Source organism: Danio aesculapii, chromosome 22, assembly GCF_903798145.1.
Source record: "Danio aesculapii chromosome 22, fDanAes4.1, whole genome shotgun sequence".
NCBI classification, from domain to species: Eukaryota; Metazoa; Chordata; class Actinopteri; order Cypriniformes; family Danionidae; genus Danio; species Danio aesculapii.
In genome coordinates this window covers 29,294,557-29,313,309 of record NC_079456.1, presented here as the reverse complement: position 1 = coordinate 29,313,309, position 18,753 = coordinate 29,294,557, and positions in this window count along the sequence as shown.

Here is an 18,753-nt window from a genome sequence, read left to right as displayed (position 1 = left end):
ATATCTGGTCCATAATGTCTCATGAAGAAGAACTTTCACTTCATCCAGTTTTAACTCACAGTCGCTTGCAGTTTTCTCGAGGTCGTCTTTTTGCTGTTCTGTTAATTCAGCTGACTGGTCTGTATCCAGATTTGCCTCTAATTCAGCAATCATGCCTGCTTCAAGATCATCATTTACTTCCATGACTTTCTCTGCTTGTTTTGTGAGTTTATTTAAACTGTCTTGAAGATCCATTTCTGTCATGTTTTTACAAGTTTTGAATATGGTGTTGGCTAGACGTGTAAATGCCCTTTTTTCCACTGTCCTTCTTGCTTTTAGTTGTTCGAGTGACTTGCCTACCGCCTGCGTGGCCATTCTTCACAGTTATTCTTCAAACTGAATTTATTTTTTTCTCACTTGCCTTTTTCGAGTTACACAGGTTTCCAGTTTTCCTGGTTTCCCGGTTTTTCACTGTCAAGCTATTTCTCTTATGCACAAGTTTTCCCGCTTGAAAGGAAGACACATCATCAAAGGAGATTTAACTGGATTCCACTCATCTATTTATTGCATCATAAATGTAGAAGGTAGAAAGGTGAAAAACCTTCAAAATAAACAAAAATACAAGATATTTAATTAAATTGCAAATAAACTTATATATACAAACATTTGTGAATTATTCTGAATTTTCACACAGCATTTACAAATTATTATAATGATTTAACACTTGTTAAAACACAAATCAACAGTACAGTTGAATATACTGAACTTAAATATTTAATTTTAAGACATTTAAATGAAATTAGATTAATTATGCTACTGCAGTGATCAGCTTATGTGCACGTGATCTGCTCATGCACGTCTATAAATCACGGAAGAAAAATTAACATCTTCGTCAATCAGATAGCACCAAAATGATGATTAAAATATCCAAAACTATACATTTGTGCTTCATAACATCTTCTAGTTTCCAAATAACCTATTTGTAACTTCAAATAATTAAACTGCGAGCAGATAAGCACTGTAGGAGCACGTTTTTCTCCGTGCTGAACTTGAGCTTGGATGCTGCTTCACAGCCAATTTGTCCTCAAATACTGACATGCCAGCCGCGATTTTCATTTAATGAACAAAGTAAAGTTCTCACCGGCTGCCACTCCGGGACTTGATGATGGTTTTTGAACTGTTGTGCTTTCTCTTTTGCTCAATTTCGGTGGAGATTCAGCTTTGGCGGAGGTTTCGTTTTGGCGGAGATTCTGTTCTGGGTTAAGTTTCAGTTTCCTTTTTGTCTTGCGTGAAAGCCGAACTACTCCATGCCCTTCCGCCTCTCCCTCCGATTGGCGGATGGATTTTTTTTTTCTTTTTCTTTTAGTTTGGCTTGACAATCATGCTTTTTGTTTTAAACAACAATTGCATGCATTTTAAACATATTTTAACAAGTTTTAAGTGATTGGCAAGCTTTATTGAGGGAGACAGAAAATTGCTTAGATTTGACCTCAGACGCTGTATTCTTGCTTTTCAGGCTGTAATATGAGCTTTTTAGGCCAAAATCACAAAGTGATAAAAACTGCCTAAAAGAATGAAATGCATCATGCTTTTTGTTTTAAACAACAAATGCATGCATTTTAAACATATTTTAACAAGTTTCAAGTAAAAAGCAAGCTTTATTAAGGGAGACAGAAAATTGCTTAGATTTGACCTCTGACGCTGTATTCTTGCTTTTCAGGCTGTAAAATGAGCTTTTCAGGTCAAAATCACAAAGTGATAAAAACTGCCTAAAAGAATGAAATGCATCATGCTTTTGGTTTTAAACAACAAAATGCATGCATTTTAAACATATTTTAGCAAGTTTCAAGTGAAAAGCAAGCTTTATTAAGGGAGACAGAAAATTGCTTGAATTTGACCTCTGAAGCTGTATTCTTGCTTTTCAGGCTGTAATATGAGCTTTTCAGGCCAAAATCACAAAGTGATTAAAACTACCTAAAAGAATGAAAGGCATCATGTTTTTTTTTTAAACAACAAATGCATGCATTTTAAACATAATTTAACAAGTTTCAAGTGAAAAGCAAGCTTTTTTAAGGGAGACAGAAAATTGCTTAGATTCGACCTCAGACGCTGTATTCTTGCTTTTCAGGCCAAAATCACAAAGTGATGAAAACTGCCTAAAAGAATGAAATGCATCATGCTTTTGGTTTTAAACAACAAATGCATGCATTTTAAACATATTTTAACAAGTTTCAAGTGATTGGCAAGCTTTATTGAGGGAGACAGAAAATTGCTTAGATTTGACCTCAGATGCTGTATTCTTGCTTTTCAGGCTGTAATATGAGCTTTTTAGGCCAAAATCACAAAGTGATAAAAACTGCCTAAAAGAATGAAATGCATCATGCTTTTTGTTTTAAACAACAAATGCATGCATTTTAAACATATTTTAACAAGTTTTGAGTGAAAAGCAAGCTTTATTAAGGGAGACAGAAAATTGCTTAGATTTGACCTCAGACGCTGTATTCTTGCTTTTCAGGCTGTAATATGAGCTTTTTTGGCCAAAGTCACAAAGTGATAAAAACTGCCTAAAGAATGAAATGCATCATGCTTTTTGTTTTAAACAACAATTGCATGCATTTTAAACATATTTTAACAAGTTTTAAGTGATTGGCAAGCTTTATTGAGGGAGACAGAAAATTTCTTAGATTTGACCTCAGACGCTGTATTCTTGCTTTTCAGGCTGTAATATGAGCTTTTTAGGCCAAAATCACAAAGTGATAAAAACTGCCTAAAAGAATGAAATGCATCATGCTTTTTGTTTTAAACAACAAATGCATGCATTTTAAACATATTTTAACAAGTTTCAAGTGATTAGCAAGCTGTATTGAGGGAGACAGAAAATTGCTTAGATTTGACGTCAGATGCTGTATTTTTGCTTTTCAGGCTGTAATATGAGCTTTTCAGGCTAAAATCACAAAGTAATAAAAACTGCCTAAAAGAATGAAGTGCATCATGCTTTTGGTTTTAATCAACAATTGCCTGCATTTTAAACATATTTTAGCAAGTTTCAAGTGAAAAGCAAGCTTTATTAAGGGAGACAGAAAATTGCTTAGATTTGACCTCTGACGCTGTATTCTTGCTTTTCAGGCTGTAAAATGAGCTTTTCAGGTCAAAATCACAAAGTGATAAAAACTGCCTAAAAGAATGAAATGCATCATGTTTTTTGTTTTAAACAACAAATGCATGCATTTTAAACATAATTTAACAAGTTTCAAGTCAAAAGCAAGCTTTAAGGGAGACAGAAAATTGCTTAGATTTGACCTCAGACGCTGTATTCTTGCTTTTCAGGCTGTAATATGAGCTTTTTAGGCCAAAATCACAAAGTGATAAAAACTGCCTAAAAGAATGAAATGCATCATGCTTTTTGTTTTAAACAACAAATGCATGCATTTTAAACATATTTTAACAAGTTTCAAGTGATTAGCAAGCTTTAATGAGGGAGACAGAAAGTTGCTTAGATTTGACCTCTGACGCTGTATTCTTGCTTTTCAGGCTGTAATATGAGCTTTTCAGGCCAAAATCACAAAGTGATAAAAACTGCCTAAAAGAATGAAATGCATCAGGCTTTTGGTTTTAAACAACAATTGCATGCATTTTAAACATATTTTAGCAAGTTTCAAGTGAAAAGCAAGCTTCATTAAGGGAGACAGAAAATTGCTTAGATTTGACCTCTGACGCTGTATTCTTGCTTTTCAGGCTGTAATATGAGCTTTTTTGGCCAAAGTCACAAAGTGATAAAAACTGCCTAAAAGAATGAAATGCATCATGCTTTTTGTTTTAAACAACAATTGCATGCATTTTAAACATATTTTAACAAGTTTTAAGTGATTGGCAAGCTTTATTGAGGGAGACAGAAAATTGCTTAGATTTGACCTCAGACGCTGTATTCTTGCTTTTCAGGCTGTAATATGAGCTTTTTAGGCCAAAATCACAAAGTGATAAAAACTGCCTAAAAGAATGAAATGCATCATGCTTTTTGTTTTAAACAACAAATGCATGCATTTTAAACATATTTTAACAAGTTTCAAGTGATTAGCAAGCTGTATTGAGGGAGACAGAAAATTGCTTAGATTTGACCTCAGATGCTGTATTCTTGCTTTTCAGGCTGTAATATGAGCTTTTCAGGCCAAAATCACAAAGTGATAAAAACTGCCTAAAAGAATGAAATGCATCATGCTTTTGGTTTTAAACAACAATTGCATGCATTTTAAACATATTTTAGCAAGTTTCAAGTGAAAAGCAAGCTTTATTAAGGGAGACAGAAAATTGCTTAGATTTGACCTCTGACGCTGTATTCTTGCTTTTCAGGCTGTAAAATGAGCTTTTCAGGCCAAAATCACAAAGTGATAAAAACTGCCTAAAAGAATGAAATGCATCATGCTTTTGGTTTTAAACAACAAATGCATGCATTTTAAACATATTTTAGCAAGTTTCAAGTGAAAAGCAAGCTTTATTAAGGGAGACAGAAAATTGCTTGAATTTGACCTCTGAAGCTGTATTCTTGCTTTTCAGGCTGTAATATGAGCTTTTCAGGCCAAAATCACAAAGTGATAAAAACTGCCTAAAAAATGAAATGCATCATGCTTTTGGTTTTAAACAACAAATGCATGCATTTTAAACATATTTTAATAAGTTTCAAGTGAAAAGCAAGCTTTATTAAGGGAGACAGAAAATTGCTTAGATTTGACCTCAGACGCTGTATACTTGCTTTTCAGGCTGTAATATGAGCTTTTTTGGCCAAAGTCACAAACTGATAAAAACTGCCTAAAAGAATGAAATGTATCATGGTTTTGGTTTTAAACAACAAATGCATGCATTTTAAACATATTTTAACAAGTTTCAAGTGATTGGCAAGCTTTATTAAGGGAGACAGAAAATTGCTTAGATTTGACCTCAGACGCTGTATTCTTGCTTTTCAGGCTGTAATATGAGCTTTTTTGGCCAAAGTCACAAACTGATAAAAACTGCCTAAAAGAATGAAATGTATCATGCTTTTGGTTTTAAACAACAAATGCATGCATTTTAAACATATTTTAACAAGTTTCAAGTGATTGGCAAGCTTTATTGAGGGAGACAGAAAATTGCTTAGATTTGACCTCAGACGCTGTATTCTTGCTTTTCAGGCTGTAATATGAGCTCTTTAGGCCAAAATCACAAAGTGATAAAACTGCCTAAAAGAATGAAATGCATCATGCTTTTGGTTTTAAACAACAAATGCATGCATTTTAAACATATTTTAACAAGTTTCAAGTGATTAGCAAGCTTTAATGAGGGAGACAGAAAATTGCTTAGATTTGACCTCTGACGCTGTATTCTTGCTTTTCAGGCTGTAATATAAGCTTTTTTGGCCAAAGTCACAAACTGATAAAAACTGCCTAAAAGAATGAAATGCATCATGCTTTTGGTTTTAAACAACAAATGCATGCATTTTAAACATATTTTAACAAGTTTCATTTGATTAGCAAGCTTTATTGAGGGAGACAGAAAACTGCTTCGATTTGACCTCTGACGCTGTATTCTTGCTTTTCAGGCTGTAATATGAGCTCTTCAGGCCAAAATCACAAAGTGATAAAAACTGCCTAAAAGAATGAAATGCATTATGCTTTTTGTTTTAAACAACAAATGCATGCATTTTAAACATATTTTAACAAGTTTCAAGTGATTAGCAAGCTTTAATGAGGGAGACAGAAAGTTGCTTAGATTTGACCTCTGACACTGTATTCTTGCTTTTCAGGCTGTAATATGAGCTCTTTAGGCCAAAATCACAAAGTGATAAAAACTGCCTAAAAGAATGAAATGCATCATGCTTTTGGTTTTAAACAACAAATGCATGCATTTTAAACATATTTTAGCAAGTTTCAAGTGAAAAGCAAGCTTTATTAAGGGAGACAGAAAATTGCTTAGATTTGACCTCAGACGCTGTATTCTTGCTTTTCAGGCTGTAATATGAGCTTTTTTGGCCAAAGTCACAAACTGATAAAAACTGCCTAAAAGAATGAAATGTATCATGCTTTTGGTTTTAAACAACAAATGCATGCATTTTAAACATATTTTAACAAGTTTCAAGTGATTGGCAAGCTTTATTGAGGGAGACAGAAAATTGCTTAGATTTGACCTCAGACGCTGTATTCTTGCTTTTCAGGCTGTAATATGAGCTTTTTAGGCCAAAGTCACGAAGTGATAAAAACTGCCTAAAAGAATGAAATGCATCATGCTTTTTGTTTTAAACAACAAATGCATGCATTTTAAACATATTTTAACAAGTTTCAAGTGATTAGCAAGCTGTATTGAGGGAGGCAGAAAATTGTTTAGATTTGACCTCAGACGCTGTATTCTTGCTTTTCAGGCTGTAATATGAGCTTTTCAGGCCAAAATCACAAAGTGATAAAAACTGCCTAAAAGAATGAAATGCATCATGCTTTTGGTTTTAAACAACAATTGCATGCATTTTAAACATATTTTCACAAGTTTCAAGCGAAAAGCAAGCTTTATTGAGGGAGACAGAAATTTGCTTAGATTTGACCTCTGACGCTGTATTCTTGCTTTTCAGGCTGTAATATGAGCTTTTCAGGCCAAAATTACAAAGTGATAAAAACTGCCTAAAAGAATGAAATGCATCATGCTTTTTGTTTTAAACAACAAATGCATGCATTTTAAACATATTTAGCAAGTTTCAAGTGAAAAGCAAGCTTTATTAAGGGAGACAGAAAATTGCTTAGATTTGACCTCAGACGCTGTATTCTTGCTTTTCAGGCTGTAATATGAGTTTTTTAGGCCAAAACCACAAAGTGATAAAAACTGCATAAAAAAATGAAATGCATCATGCTTTTTGTTTTAAACAACAAATGCATGCATTTTAAACATATTTTAACAAGTTTCAAGTGATTAGCACAACACAGGCTCATTAGAAAAACGTAGGCCTGACTACATTTCTAGAGAACCAGATATACGTACAAATAGGTACGCTTCCCTGCACTTTTTTAAAAATAACATCCGCTAGAGGCGCTAAGTCGTTTTAAAATGCCTCCGCTTTAGATCATGCGTGTTTATTAAAAATAATAAAAACAAGGAAATTAAGGTTCGATCATCTCTGTGCACACTTGTTTTAATGTGAATTAAGTGAGTGAGGAAAGACGTGTGGTATTTCAACATTCAACCTAGTTTGCTGGGATATACTCGGGATATAAACCACCGTGCCATGTTAGTTACGTACCAAACAGCACAAAATTAATATTGAACAGCGATAAAATATTACTTTGTATGTGCATCTTTTGTTCGTTTCTCACATTAACGGGAATGACAACGTAAATGTAAGTCCATCTTATTTAAAATAATACGAGGAAAGCACGAAGAAATAATTTAGATAAAACGTTGCAAAGTTACATTTCAGTCAGGTGGTTTTATGTACTCCTGAAACGTACAGGATTTCTAGCAGATACTCGCTTCAAATGGTGAACAAAATATGATTTATACGAGCAAAAAATTGACACGCTCATTTTTTCAAATTTTCTTTTTAACAAATGTGTTATATTTTAATTTGCCTGTTTCATTTGTTCTTTCATTTACAACGACAATTCAAGACTATTTTGAGCGATTAAAAGCACAACGTTTTCAGTCTAACAAATTAATAACTGTTTTATTTCGACTTGATTTAAATTAGCATTAATTAAGCATTTGAAAGAGAGACGGTTATAAGTGCAACCCTTGTTTTTATTATAATTTTTAAAATATGGCGAAGTTTCAAAAGGCGGGTTAACGTTACACCATAAACTTTTAGAACACTTTTGATTATTATCATTTTTAGTAAATTTGAGAACAGGGGTCTGTGAATTGGGATGATGACGTATACATCATGCGTCGAAGAGCTGGATTTTGCTGAAACAACGTGATAACAGGTAATTTTTCATGTACCGTGCACAGCTTTAAAATATATTTTTATGCATGCCTCCGTGTTACCTATGTTTTATTAATGTTATAGTGTATTTAATGTGTCTAGTTTATTTAGTCAAGACATAAATGTGGATCATAATCATGCGGGCAATATTATTGAATTTATGTAATTGCATACTGTAAAATTAAGCAAATATTGTGTACTAACAAGTGTTAGTAACTTATTAAACCTTATTGCATTATTTCATTATCTAGTTTATTAGTTTCGCATTTGTTAGACTGTATGTAACATGTTAACTAAACATATATTGATGTGTTAGTAAATGCATTAGTTAATATCAACAAATGGTGAGCAATAATTTAATTGATCATTACGTAATCTGTGTTAATGTTAACTTTACCATATTTTCACATCATCAGCTTAATTTACGTTTGCTTACACATGCACGAATGCATTTATGAAGTAGATATGAGCTAACAATGAACTATAAACTATTCAGAAATGCTAATTTTAATGTTAACTAAACATATATTAATGTGCTATTTAATACATTAATATGTAATGAATTCGTTAACATAAATAATGAAGAAATATTAGTAACACATTAGATAATGTTGGAGTAATGTACACTTTACAATTCCTAATTCCCTTAACAAATGTCTATAATGATGAATCATTTTAAAAGTCCACAACATGAACAACATGCAGGTTAAAGCTGAGGCGTCAACTTTAACACCAAAAAAGGTTTCATTTAAAACTTCTTTGTCTTTGACTTTGATCAGTGATTTTGAATGTGTCCTAATATTAATCATTTACCATGCATTAGTATGTACGTAAGTCTTGTACATTATTTATGTTAACTAATTTATTAACTAATGCATTTATATATTTGTAAGTTTACATAAACAAAGATTTAGCATTTCTTAATAAATGTGTTGTTCATTATTAGCTCATGTTACATAATCTACAATTAATTATATTAGTGTGTGTAAGTAAAGATTAATGTATTAGGCATTAGAACGTTAACATTAACAACAATTGTGATGCTAAGTGAAGTTAATATTAGCTAATGTATTAACACATTAATGTGTTTAGGTAACCTACATTTTTTTAAAAAATGTAACAGTTCATTGTAAATTTGTGTTAAATAATGCATTAACTAACATTAACTAATAGAATTTTAAAGTGCTATTGTCATTTCTTTATAAAATTGTATGATGCCACTTAAAAGAATTTTTAGTGTGTCTGAAGGAAATACAATTTCCAAGCATTCCTTTTGCCGGTGTAGTAGTTATAATCCAGTGCAATTTCTGTTTGCACAAGAGTGGTTTTAATATAGTTAGTCTGTGATTACATGAGCCAAGACAAAATCCAGCAAAGAAGAAATGTGTAAATTGTGGCATTGTCATGTGTGTGTATGTATTGTGTATAACATCTTGGCCCTTTTTCCTTTGCAGGGATGCCTGGGAGTACCAAAAAGACATGCATTAGCTGCAAGGCCACAATAAGTGTGGCATGTAAAACATGTCCTTCTTGTAAGACTTGCCAGCCTTACAAGGCAAAATTACAAAAAAACAAGGGACAAATTTCAATCAAATAAAGCAAAATGGGCTGCCTCAGTTAAAAAAAACAGCAACAAAGCTAAAGTTGTTAACAGCAGTTATTGTTTGGTAAGTGTTTAACCCTAGGTTTGCATTGATATGGCAACATGTATTACTGAATAATATGAATGTAATGTAAATTGTTTAGAATTTTTGTTATTAATGTGAGATGTTCTGACATTCATAAATGTCAGAATTATGTTAAATTTAATACATAATATTATATAATACACTGAGTGAACACTTATCATTAAAAACAAGAAGAGGTATTTTTTGTTAAATTTATGTTTACTATTAACATTGATGAAATTATCTAATAGCAATCTCTTTGTGCATTTTTTTATTTAATATTTCAGCTTGACAAGTTAGCTGCTCTCAACCTTCACCCAATACTGCTTCTTGGGAAAAACATGGAACAAACCATTGTGGCTGATGTCATATTTGGTGGAGACCATGTGTTAGATGACGATCTCCTCCAGAGGTTGAAGATTGTCTACGAAGCAGTATTGAAAAGTTTGTAGAAGTTTCTTGCCTTGCATTCGCTTTTCAGTTTGGTTATTTAATCATAATTTATTTTAGAGACCAGTTCTCACTGTTAACTAATTGTTAACTACAACTTTTAATTTATTGTATTTTTTATTAGTGCTTATTAATAGGATTGCAGTTGTTAAATTTAATGTGGTAGTTGTTAAGGTAGTAGTAGTTGTTAAACTTGGACTACAGTGGTAGAATATGTTCATGTATAATATCTAATTTTCAAATAGTGATAATCAGAATTAGAATCAGAAAGAGCTTTATTGCCAGGTATGTTCACACATACGAGGAATTTGTTTTCGTGACAGAGCTTCTACAGTGCAACAGGATTACAGAGACAGGACAAAAAACAGATAATAAATATATTTTAAAAAATAGAAGTATGTAGTGAGTGCAAATATACAGATTGACAAGTGTATGTACAGCTATATTACTATATACAATGTTATATGTGCAGCTGTTATGTGCAAATTGGCAAGTAAGTGTGTGGTTAAATAAGTGTATACGTGTATAAAAGTGTATGGCAAGTAGTGATGTTGGTTCCACAATTATTATCTTCAAAATAGACATTACTGTAATAATATACATGCCAATAAGAAACTAGCTTATAACAAGTATAATAAACAATAAGTATAATGTCAAAGTATAATAAAAAGGCTTTATCAATAATTCTTTGAAGATTGTCATATTATAAACTAGCTGTAGTGGTTCTTATTTATCCTGCATTACTTCCCATATAGTTTCCTAATAATTGTAAACTATTATTCTGTAATGATTCCCATTTAAAATGTAGTTATCAAATTTTAAAGTTCATTTTCAGAGAGGAAAAAAAAAAGGAGCGGCCTCAGATAGCTTTAGCATCACCTCTGCTGTGACTATGCTGGACCCCACCACCGCTCCTGTGCCTGTGCTGGACCCCAACGCTCCTGTGCATGTGCTGGACCCCACTGTGCCTGTGCTGGACCCCACCATGACTGTGCAGGTGCTGGACTCTACTGTGCCTGTGCGAGACCCCCCTGTGCTGGATCCTAATGTGCCTGTGCTTGACCCCACGGTGACTGTGCATGTGCTGGAACCCACTGTGTCTGTGCTGGACCCCACCGCCCCTGTGCCTGTGCTGGGCCCCACTGCTCCTGACTCCACCACTTCTTTAACTAAAAGAAAAAAAGGTAAATGTATTTCCAAAGTTTTTAAACAGTTGTAAATGTAAAACTTTTTATCCCATATTTATTTACCAATCTAATCTATTTATCAATAATTCTTTGAAGATTGTCATATTATAAACTAGCTGTAGTGGTTCTTATTTATCCTGCATTACTTCCCATATAGTTTCCTAATAATTGTAAACTATTATTCTGTAATGATTCCTATTTAAAATGTAGTTATCAAATTTTAAAGTTCATTTTCAGAGTGGAAAAAAGAAAGTAGCGGCCTCAGATAGCTTTAGCATCACCTCGGCTGTGACTATGCTGGACCCCACCACCGCTCCTGTGCCTGTGCTGGACCCCAACGCTCCTGTGCATGTGCTGGACCCCCTTGTGCCTGTGCTGGACCCCCCTGTGCCTGTGCTGGAACCCCCTGTGCCTGTGCTGGAACCTCCTGTGCTTGTGCTGGACCCTATTGTGCCTGTGCTGGATCCTATTGTGCCTGTGTTTGACCTCACTGTGCCCGTGCTGGACCCCACTCTGCCCGTGCTGGATTCCACTGTGCCTGTTCTGGACCCCACCGCCCCTGTGCATGTGCTGAACCCCACTGCTCCTGACCCCACCACTTCTTCAACTAAAAGAAAAAAAGGCAAATGTATTTCCAAAGTTTTTAAACAGTTGTGAATGTAAAACATTTTATCCCATATTTATTTACCAATCTAATCTTTTTTTAGAGTCAACAAAAAAAATTAAAGACAAGAAACATAAGGTGAAGTATATCAAAAAGCTAATATCTAGTACAGAAATATTAGGTTTTGCTGGTATGTGTTAAAGGCGTAATAACATATTTGTATATTTCCTATATTTTTATTCATTTTGTAATGTACTCTTTTTTGTTTCATTTATAACAGACCAATGTTCAGAATGCATGGAACGGCTGGAGAACAACAGCTTCCCATACCAGAGGATATTGAGAAACAGAATGAAAGGAGTAAGTGATTTTGTTAAGTAAGTTCGCAGTTTTGCTTGTTTCATGTAATGTTTTACATTTTACAACTTTTTTAATTCTAGAGATTAAATTTGTTACCTTTATTCTTATAGCAGTTGTTTATTTATAGCATTTTATAGATTGTTTAAAAGCAACTTTGGGGTGATCAAGAGGAAAATTATCATTCAATGATGCAAACACAGTTTAATTGTTTAAAGACAGTTCAGTGTTGTTCAAAGACACTTCAGTGTTTTAGTTTATCATCGACATTAGATATGTTACATTACACATGAGTTATTTTTGGGGGCAGAATATTGTTTTCTAATTTTTGCTTTTTCACACAGGGTAACTTCGAAGTCCTTGTTAGATGGGCTCCCTGCACATCATGGTATGTACTCTTGCTATATTTCAATACATTTTCATTGGTTACAGCTTCTGTCTTAATCCACTTTTATTGAACTTGCATGATTTAAATTGTATTTTTTACTTTTTCTTATTTTTCTGTTATAGTGGAATCAAGTGGAAAGACTCTTGGGAGCCATCATCATTTGTTTGACTGTAATATTGAAGTTTATTTGTTAGTGATTCTACAGGCTCATGTAAAATAAATAAATAAATAAATAAAGCATGCTTTTACCATTGCTAAAACAGTTCAGATAGGACAGTTATTATCAGTTCAGCCATGTTGCTCACTAATCCACATGCAGTATTTGTTAGATATAATAATAATAATAATAATAATTTACAATAACTGTTCCACTCAGATACACACACTGCAATTTATAAAATGGCATATGTTTATTAATAATGATTACTTATGTTGTTATTTTTTGGAAATATAAATGGTGTGTATGCTTAACACAAATAAAGTTAACTGTGTTTGGTAAATAAGTTCAGACTGCTTATTTGCATACTGGGATAGTTGACATTTATTTAATGTTTTATTCTAAAACGTAATTCCGTTTTCAAAGCACTTAGTTGTTTCATTTAAAGCAATTACATGAAGTGCAACAATGGTATCATTAAGCATTTAAATTATGTTAATTATTTTATAGTATCAGCACCAAACTGGATCTAGAATTGTATTTGCACAGTTGTATATTCAATGTTTACATGCAGTTTCTATTTCTGTACACATACATACGTATATATCATAGAATTTTTCTCCTATTTGCTATACCAACCAAATTTGTTATTTATATGCTACAAAATAGCCATTTGCAACGAATTGTATCCTGTATGAATCCTTCAAGGTAAGTAAAGCATTAGAATCTTGCTAAAATTTATGCAATTTTATAACTTTATAAATTTGTCTTTCATTTACTCACAATAAAAGTGAACAATGTTTGTAGGAAGTAATTGAATTGTAAAATGTATCATAACCAGATGAAAATTGAGGTGGGGGTTAAGGAATTAACACTTTAATAGAAAATACATAGTAAATAATAATTTAATTTGCCTTTTTTCACATTGTCACATTATGCACTATCAAAGACAAAATTCATATCGTCGTTCTTAATAATCATTTGCTTATTCTTTAAATAAATAAAAAAACATGTTTTTATATTATTTTAGCTGAATAAGGCATGAATTTTGTGCAGTTACACGGGCAGTTCGGGTTCAGTTTAATATATAAATGAACGTATAAAAAATAGAAAGATAGATAGACATATTTATATGTAAGCTTTGGTCGGAAGCTAAAACAATATACGCCTATATTTTGTATATATGTATATATTATATGTATATATACACGCCTATATTTTGACGCCTCTGAACAGATCGGGTCGTCATTGGCTGTTGACTCCCTGTAAAACTCCTTGTGATTGGACTACCTTTCAAGCCATATAAAACAGTCCATTATGTTATAAAGTATGTTTTTATATAATCACCACGTTAATAAAACATCATACTATCAGTGAAGCGTTGCTATGTGGAGAGAAATTACCACTTCACTGAGATTCAAACCCTAACGGCGGGTTCTTTGACCGCAGTAATAAACTACAAATAACCGCGCCATGTTTACCAATTCCCTTGACTGATTGACAGAGGCTTATGGGAAATGTAGTATAAAACTGTTAATGTAAAAAATATATATGTTAATAGTTTATTGGATGGAAAGATTTGTTTAAATATGTTCACAGTATAAGACCCCATGACATATCTGAAAAGCAACCTAAAATTTTATATTTTACGGTTCACATTTTTTAAAACACCTTTTTTTACACCTTTCCATATATGTCTGAAACTGTGCACAACATTATTGTATGAACATAGCATGAGTAGTTATCCTACCAATTTTCACTTTGATATGCTGATCACCCTTTGAGTTAGAGTCATTTGAAATCTGGATTTTTGTATTGTTCATTTGGGGCTCTATTTGGCCCCTGGGGGTTGAAGAGCAGTAAAAGCCACATATGTATTAAGAGCATCATGCACAACTATCTGTGGTGTCAGATTTAAATCTAATTCTTTTCTCTTTTATATTCTCACAACATGCTTGTTTATAGGATTTGTAGGATGTTTTGTGCCCATCAGATGAAATACAGAAATATTTTATATAAAGTTTTCATACTACTACTTCTAGTAGTAGTAGTAGTTGTAATAATGCTAACAACATAAATTAGTTGCTTTATTGAAAGAATACCCAGGCCTAAGTGTGAACCTGCAACTACTTGCAACTCATTGCCAGGAAAGTTGGACAGTTTAAACAAACATTAAGATGCTTACCTGTTACCATAACAAATTACAGCATTTCAGAAACATGTGGCTACATGCAATACTTACAGTTGGTCAGAATTATTATCCACCTTTCAATTCTTTTCTTTTTTAAATATTTCCCAAATGATGTTTAACAGAGCAAGGAAATGTTCCCAGTATGTCTAATAATATTTTTTCTTCTGTAGAAAGTCTTATTTAATTTATTTCGGCTAGAATAAAAGCAGTTTTAACATTTTAAGGTCAAAATTATTAGCCCCTTTAAGCTATATATATTTTTTTAATAGTCTACAGAACCATCACAATATAATATAATAACTTGCTTAATTACCCTAACCTGCCTAGTTAACCAAATTAACCTAGTTAAGCCTTTAAATGTCACTTTAAGCTGTATAGAAGTGTCTTGAAGAATATCTTGTCAAATATTATTTACTGTCATCATGGCAAAGATAAAATAAATCAGTTATTAGAGATGAGTTATTAAAACTATTATGTTTAGAAATGTGTTGAAAAAAAATCTCTCCATTAAACAGAAATTTGGGAAAATAAACAGAGGCCTAATAATTCTGACTTAAACTGTATGTCATATTGTGTCTTATGCTGGGCATCAGCAATCTGCTTCCTTTTTTATGCTGTTTAAGATTTATGTTGTACTATATTTCGATACATCAAGTATTAGCTGTTTGTAGCAATATGGCCCTTTTCAATATTCTGTAATGCACATTTCATCTCTTTTGCTTCCAAAAATAGCACAATTAGCACACATCATTAAGTATACGCAAGCATCCATTTTCAAACCAATTTTGTCCAAAACATTTTTGTCAGAAGTTAATCAATGTAAACATATATTTTTACATATATCATATAAAAATTATTGAATAAAAATTATTTGCCAAGTCGCTTACACTTAAAAATTAAATAGATTTATTTACTTTTAAATAACATCAAACCTATTCTGATCTTCTTCCTGTTTGCTTGCTTGTCCATTACCCGATCAATCTTTTTCATCTCTCTTTACAATGGTTATTAAGCACCCTGCTGCATAATTGACATACAAACGACATACCAACAATTTAAAGTATAATAACTTTATTGTCACAGTACCATAAAAATAACTGTACAGATCCTGCAATTCATTTGTGCAAACTTTGCAGCCGGACAGTATGGATTGCAGGTATATAACACTTATCCAGAATTACAATACACCAGAGTAAACATTTTAAATGAATCACAAAAAATATAATGATAAATAAATGAATGAATGTGTTTATAATTTTTAGAACTTTGATTAAAGGCTTTAATCCACTTCAAAATTATGACTACTGTACACATAAGATAATCAAAAACAATCATGAACATTATATGACACACATATTGGTTTTGAAATGAATAAAATTACTTCAAAAAGGTACTTAAGATTTTACTACTAATACCTATTTAACTAACACTTAATAATGAAAAAATGAACAGTTAAAAATGTAAGCCACCAGATTAGAAAAGGTCACAGTTACAGACACACGCACACACACGCACACACACACACACACACACACACACACGCACACACTCAGTCTTTGTCATAGCAGTCCTCATCTTCTTCAAGAGCAGGCAAGCCATCCCATCCAGTCACTATTTTGTGGTATGTCTCCTTCACCGCTTCTTTTTCTGCCTTAAGTTCATGGAGCTGCCTCAGAAGAACAGACAGCAACCCACAGTATGCAGACTCTGAAAGTCCTGGTGGATAGAATGAAAGAGTAAATTCATAAACATAAAATTAATACATTAGATCAAATCAGCATACAATTTTAGAATCATCAAAAGCATACAATAATAGGCATTTAAAATTGCATAGAATATCTCAGGCAGGGATTTATTTCATGTTTCCAGTATTCACAGAAGAAGTGGAAATTATCATAATTGAGTTGACTTCTAAAACAGTGAATTTATTTATTGTGGAACTTTTGCTATTAGCAAGACATAAGATACATGATAGTGCTGTTACCGTATGACTTTTCTATACAAAAAAACAATTTTAAAACACCCCAGTAAGCTTTTTTTGTGTCAACATAATACATCCACATGTACAGCATTAAAGTTGTTTGAAAACTCTTTTCAAAAGCAAATGTCTAACCTTAATAGATATGTTAAAGTGGTGTAAATAAATGATAAAAATGGTCCAGTATGAAGCTTAACAATGAATATCTAAACAATAAATTAGCAGAGCATGTCAATTTTTTTCAATAGAACCCAAAAGAACAGCACAACTATTCATCATCATTAAAATAGATTAATTTGGGGGAAAAAGAAAAAACACTTACTTTTGGTGGACAGGCTATCCGACAATGCATCAGCCTGATCGTTTACATTTTTTTTTAGTTCTGCAGATTTGATTCCAGTGCCTTTTCATTTCTTCAACAAGTATAGCCTCTTCTTCCTCAAGTCTGTCATACTGCATCAGTTTGTCAAACACCGACTTTTTCAGGCCCAATGATGAATCATCAACTGAAACAAAAAAGTGAGCTTAAAAAATAAATAAATAAATAAATAATAATATTAATAATAATAAAATAATAATATATATATATATATATATATATATATATATATATATATATATATATATATATATATATATACTATATATATTAGATTAGATTAGATTAGATTCAACTTTATTGTCATTACACATGTACAAGTACAAGGCAACGAAACGCAGTTTCGGTCTAACCAGCAGTGCAATAGCAGCAAGTGCAGGATACCTGACCTCATCAAGATGGCGCCGCGGATGGCCGCTTCGGCGGGGGGCTCTCCAGTGTTTGCACTGTTTTTGTTAGTCTGTCCTGTTTTATGTTTGTCAAACACGATCAGTTACACCAGGGACGAGCTGCTGAACATTCGGCAGTGCACACCAACTAATCAAGAACTGGATTTTGATTTTTGTGGCGTTTTGCGGAACATTGTAGTCGGCGGAGCAGCCGCATTGTGGAAACGCTACAAGACGCGCAAGCGTGGGAAGCGAGCCGGCGCGCTCGTCAGGCTAAGACAGCGCGGCTTCAGAACGGCGCTGCCCAGCATTCACCTGGCGAATCTCCGCTCTCTTCCTAACAAAATGGACGAACTATTTCTGCTCACATGCAAAAACAAGAACTTTAACAACTCTGCTGTCCTGTGTTTCACGGAAACCTGGCTAAACGAAGCCATTCCGGACAGCGCATTAAACCTACCGGACTTTCAGCTGTACAGAGCAGATCGCGATACGGAGTCAACGGGCAAAACGCGCAGGGGTGGGACATGCTTTTACATCAACAGAAGGTGGTGTACGGATGTAACTGTGTTAAAGAAGATGTGCTGTCCTGATGTGGAAGTGCTTTTCATTAACTGTAAGCCGTTTTATTCACCAAGAGAGTTTTCCTCGTTCATTCTCGTCTGTGTTTACATTCCACCGCAAGCACACGTGAGTACTGCACTGCAACAGCTGGCTGATCTGATCACAGAGACAGAACAACAACACCCGGACTCTGCTTTTATCATACTTGGGGACTTTAATCAGGCAAAACTCACACATGAGCTGCCTAAATTCAAACAGCACATTACATGCCCCACCAGAGGCAATAAAATTTTGGACCATTGCTACACCACAATAAAGGATGCATATCGCTCCGTCGCCAGAGCAGCTCTAGGACTCTCCGATCACTGCCTGGTTCATCTTATACCAACTTACAGGCAAAAACTTAAAACTACTAAGCCAGTATTAAGGACTGTCAAGAGATGGACCAACGACACAGAGCAGGTCTTACAAGCCTGTTTTGAATGCACTGACTGGGATGTTTTTGAAGCTGCAGCCACAGATCTGGACGA